The sequence below is a fragment of the Miscanthus floridulus genome, chromosome 2, assembly GCF_019320115.1.
Source record: "Miscanthus floridulus cultivar M001 chromosome 2, ASM1932011v1, whole genome shotgun sequence".
NCBI lineage: Eukaryota > Viridiplantae > Streptophyta > Magnoliopsida > Poales > Poaceae > Miscanthus > Miscanthus floridulus.
This window is the reverse complement of record NC_089581.1, coordinates 159619438-159625473: the sequence shown is the minus strand read 5'-3', so window position 1 is coordinate 159625473 and position 6036 is coordinate 159619438.

Here is a 6036-nt window from a genome sequence, read left to right as displayed (position 1 = left end):
CATGTGCTGGATCTCATTGGGATTGAGGTGCTGCAGCTCGATCTTGTAGTAGTGCAGTAGCCCCCGAAGAAATCTATGGATGGGGGTCATGTACCCCTGCTCATGGAAGTGGGCTAACGACACCACATAGCCGTCGGGCGGTGATAGTAGATCCTGCTCGCCGGGCAGCAGCCACTCCTCGATTGAGGTCCACGCACAGAGAAGACCACGACGGACGAGACCTTCCATGCGCTGGAAGGTGATGTTGGAGCAGCACCATGGATCCATTGGAGGTGGGGGTGGATGGATGTGGGCTCGACAATGGCGAAGATGCGGAGGCAACAGACCTAAGCGATTGGCGGCGACACTCGTCGCTACGGAGACAAGGATGCAAGGTATGAAACCCGAGGGGTGACCCCTTTGGTTTTATGGGGCGATAGGTGCGAGGAAACCAACCGCTCGCCTAGATCTCCATGGCTGCCACAATCAGCCACAACGTCACATCATGGGAAGTGCGCATGCAATCTCTATCCGTTCCCTCGGAAAACTCACCGGACGTTTCGCCTTTCCGGACGGGCCACGACTTATCACGAGTAAGAGGAATAGGGATCTAAAAGCGCCTCCATGGCCCAATTGGGCCCAGGAGTTCATAGGTCGGCCCATCGATGGGTTCGACAACCGCTCTAGGCACCTTTAGGGTGAGAGGTGGAAAGGGATGGGCCCTGCTAGCGGCCAGTACCTAGACGCACGAGCGCCGTGGGCATCTCGGCCCACGATCGAGTCTCGACCGGTTACGATCCATGGTTTTTCTCTGAAGAAAGGTACTTAGCCCTCAGGATTTGTCGAATGGACCCGAGAACTATATGGATTGACCACTGAGAATCTAGAGCCAGTCGCTAAGCTGACCCTAAGCCGGATCCACACGAATGGGATGTCGAGGGCCCCCACATAGACTAGCCCATTGATAGCTCACCAGGTGCCTTGATTCATCCTTAGAAGAAATTCATGGCATGGCTTGGCCCCTCTGTTCTTACCAAAAAGAACGCTTGAGGGAAGACAATCGTAAAGATGAATCGATCTTCGATCGGGCCCCTGCTATGGGAGGGGGTTCAAGGAAAGGGAATCACCGCCCTAGGTCATGCTGTAGGCAACAAAAGAAGGCCAAGGCCATCAGAGTCCTCCTGTTTGGAAAAGCCTCCGAATGACTATCCTACTCCATAGGCTCAGGGGCTACTATTAGGGACCAATACTAGGGTACCCGAAGAGGAGGAGCCAATGAACATCAACATTGATATGTCCGAGCAGTCAAGAGCGTGACTACAACTCCAACCGCCCCCTAGGTGCGTAAGATCCTCCTCATCCGATCTCTGAGGGCCGGTTCCGCTTCGCCTGACCTCTGGGGGAGGACACTGCCTCACCGGACCCCGAGGCCACGGGCTTCGCCTTGTCCGACCCCCGAGGGTGGCTCCGCCTCGCTCGACGCCGAGGCCGCGGGCTTCGCCTCGCCCGACACCGAGGCCACGGGCTTCACCTCGCCCGACCCCTGAGGGTTGGCTCCTCCTCGCTCGACACTGAGGCCACGGGCTCTGCCTCGCCCGACCCCTGAGGGTTGGTTCCGCCTCGCCCGACGCCAAAGCCGCGGGCTCTGCCTCACCCGACCCTTGAGGGTTGGCTCCGCCTCGACCGACACCGAGGTCGCAGGCTCCGCCTCGCCTGACCCCGAGGCCAGGGACTCTGTTTCATCCGACGAAGGTCCATATCGCCCCAACCACTCTAGGTCCAAGCGTATGGCCCTGGGTCAAAGCTCTGACGCCAGGGAAGAGACTGGCGCCTCGATGTTGCCCGTGACCGACGATGGGCCATACCTGGGGGTTCACGTCAGGAACAGCGTCGGGCGTACCGGTGCTATTCTGCCTAACCCCCGTACGAACACTGACGGGCGTGTCAGTTCACCACAACGTCCGCCAGGACGGAGTGGAGCGCCATGACCGATAGACGATGCCCACACATGGCGCCAATGACAGACAGGGCCGCGACATGGAGCTGTCCCTATTGACGTCTACAGGGTCGGTGGGACCCGCATGAAGGAAAAGAAGGACCCGGTGATCCTGGAGGACTTCTTCTCGTTTTGTTTCTCCTTTTTTTCCCTCCGCTGTAACCCCTGCTTTCCCTTGGCCTATAAAAGGGAAAGCAGGACGTCCCATTAGGGGGATCGAACGAACGATCGCAACACATCGCATCGAACCATCGGACTCGAATCCGATCGATCCACCAAACCCCGAACACGTAGCCAAACAGCGATCGAGCTCTCGGCACCCATTCGTTCCTTCTATCAGAGACTTGGGACCTGTCCTTCTCTTGATCGTTTGTAACCCCTACTACGAACTTTCAGTGCTAATAACACGAGCAGCAGCAACGAATTGAACGTATGGGACATTCTGCCCGAACTAGTATAAACCTCGTGTCCTCTTAGCACACCATCCGAGTCAGACGCGTAATATTAGAAATTTACTTATTGGTGGCAAATCGAAACACCGACAGCTAGGCACATAGGTGTGCCCACGGTAAACTTTTAACTTCATGCTCACACTATAGTACTTTCACGAAATTGAATGAAAATTCTTGTGATGATTTAATTAGGTACAAGTAGGAGTTGCTCTGTGCAAGTTGCCAAGTCGGTAAGGAAAGAGCATAGGTGGGCCGACGGTGAGAGTTTTGTATATCAATCTTTAACCTTGTATTCATTGCTACAAAATTTTCATAAAAATATATGGAATTGTTGCAGATGATTTAATTAGGGTAGGAGCTATCCTGCGCAAGTAGACACAGCTCGGTGCCTATGTGTGTTCATGGTAAAACTTTAATATTTACATCTTTAAAGTTACTTTGTTCAAAAAATAAATCTTTAAAATTACATTCATACTACAAAGTTAGAATAGGACTATCCTGCGCAAATAGGCACAGCTAGGTGTATATGTGAGTCCCATGGCAAAAGTTACCTTCTGTCAACGTTATAACATCTACACGAAATGCATATATTATACATGATCTAATCATGATATAGGAGCCATTTTATAAAAGTTGGTAGGGTCTATGAGCTCGATCATATGGATTTGGTTTGAGTTTTTTTTAACCCATTAACTCTTTGCTTTTTCATATGTCAAACACGGTTTTATGGAGCACTTTAGTGATCAATTGGGTTGATCCGGTTCACGTTGTCTGTTTATTGTTTTGGTTTTCTTTTTTATTTTCTGTGGTAGCGTCCCAGAATTATTATTTGCTTGTATTTTTTTTTCTGTATCATACATTTCAAATTCATAACAATGACTCGTTGATCGCAGCAGTCTATTTATTTTACCAAATAGAACGACCATTCCCTGGTGAAAAGTGGAGCTTGAATAAGTCTTTCAGCATTATTGTGCACGTTACGGCTATATTCGTTGCAAATTATCAAACAAGTCTGCAGAGCCGGAACCGGTACTAGCTACATTTCAAACGTAAGTACTTTCGGTCTGAAAAACTTGGCTCTCGTGCATCATGACGTTTGAAATGCAAGACATGGCGCTGTCTTCTTAGTTCTCCCTGAAGAATTTGTATTTTTTTTAAAAAGTAATTTTTTTTCGTGGAGAGCGTTCTCCCTGAAGAATTGTGACCAGAGATTATTATGTGCCCCTATAAGTGGAGCTGGAAAGCGGTTCAAAGAATGCAGCATGCAGTTCATCACATCACTATCCAAGAACAGCTCAAACCAATTAAGTGAGCTGGTCTAGAAACTCATACTAGTAACAGGTCGTAGATTATTTACTGCTGACTGGTTTGGTGTGAGAGAAAAATATTGTTCCAGCTTATAATCCACGATCGAGAAGCGAAAAGGTTGCAAATCACAGGTTGTCCTAAAACTGGCAGAAAGATGGCTAGTTCCAATGCAAACTAGAGCACTCTTTTGTTCTTTTCTGGCCCATGTGGAGTGCCTGAAAGGAACTCGGGTAAAGCCACCACTAAAATTCTTCCAGCACTGCTTAGCAACTGTATTAAAATCTTGATTGAAGACGCCCTTTTGTTAGCTTTTGCTTTACATAGCATTGAGCGCCGAGCTGCGTTGTGATCTGCTAAAAGTAAGCATGCTATCCAGGGCTACGAGAAAAAAGTTCTGCTAAAATAAAGTAGCATACCACGTATTTGCTTCGCTGAAAAGTCACGACTAAAAGTACTGTTCGCTGATTTATTGTAAGAGAAAAACATTATTCCTTTGCTAAAATAGTACGGCTCATGAGACAAGTGAACAAGGCCATAGCATGTTATCCAGCGCAAAAAGTTAAAAAAATTCTTCTATGGAAATTGTTAATCTGAATATCGGCCTCCTATGAATTTTGCCAACTCGATATCATGGTAGCATTCATTCTCTAGAAGCATATATATCAGCTGTCTTCTAAAGATTAAGAGTACATACCTTCTCCTCATTATAGAAGCAGTAATGCTTTGAATTGGGCGTTCCGTCTGCCTGGACGCTATGTTGCTGGGTCACCACGCTAACTCAATAACCTATGCTCATTTGTTTCAGAAAACCCCTGCTCATCCACTTATTCATATCCACTCATTTCTCTTCCTACCGCTCTTACCCACTCGTCCTGCCGCCTTCGCATGGTCGCTGGTCCTCCGAGGCACAGCGTGCGGTCACCTACAAGGCGCACCGCTTGACCGCTGGCCTTGACAGGAACGGTGCTCAGCTGCCTCCAAAGTCGTGGCTCTCGGCTGCCAGCCCTGCTAGGCACGGCGCACTGCTGCCCTCTCCAAGTCGCGCGGCCTGCGACCTCCCCGCCGCTCGTGCAGTCGATGCCTCCCTTCCACGACGTGCAGCCACTGCCGCCGGCCCGTCGCCTACAAGTGCTGCCAGGGCTGGGCCGCTGCCATTGGTGAACACCACACACCGATAGCCTGTCATCTACTGAGTTACTATTTTATTTAAAATGGCTAAAGTTGTAAATCCGTAATAAATCATAGAAAAATCGTAAAAATACCAAACTAGTTTTGTTGAGTTCCTAAAATCATGATCTATCTGTTAGTATATTTTGTTCACATAGGGCGTGATTGGTAGCCCTGATGGAGCTATCCAAAGCGCCATCCGACGCCATGTCATGCACTATCTCTGTGTTTGGTTGCCTATGCCGAACGAAATCGATGCACCGGACCGTGCATTTGAGCCGCCTGGTGCAGGCTCGCAGCGTACGTAGAAATCGGGCTTACCATGCGAGCCAGGATGGTGTGGTGCGACGCATGACCAGGGACTCATGTGTCATACACTCAAAACTCACATCCATGCATGCAACCAAACATGATCTCATCTCGTACTAGACCAACAACAAAGACAACCAAACACGACTGAAGTGCACGGTTTGAGCATGCATCTCTACCATCCTGGACCGGCTCTCCATTCCGGCTCCCCCTCACCAAAGCAACTAATCACACCCATAGTGTGATAATATTCTTGGAAGCTATATAATTAAATTGAGATACTTAATATCGTTAAGACATAAACTTATAGGAATTTTCATGATAAATTAGTAATAGTGTTGGATCTGAAATTTCTACAGTAGGTTCCTAGCAGTATTAGGTACTCATTGTAATTGTTGTAGCTCCAGAATAATTAGTTTGTTATATAGATAATAATGCCCTATTTCGAATCGGATTAAATTGATAGAATGAGATAAAGAAACAACTTGAGTTTATATAACTAAAATAATTATTGGAAAATAACGTCTGTTTCGATACCATGGATATGTAGCCTAAGTACGGTCATCGTTAGAACTAGCTTCGTTAACTTGAGTGGCGTAAATCGTATTTTTTTCGAGTCACGGTTGTAGTCGGTTAATTATGTCTTGGCATTGCATATCATATAGGTACGATGATAGATCAACGGATCAATTGAAGAATGATTAGGAATCCGAAGGTGGTGTAATGGTATTCTCTCTAGGAGATGATGCAATGGGTTTTCTATTCGGTTGATGGTGGATGATCTAAAGATGCAGATACTAACTTTTTAATATATATCTTACTCAG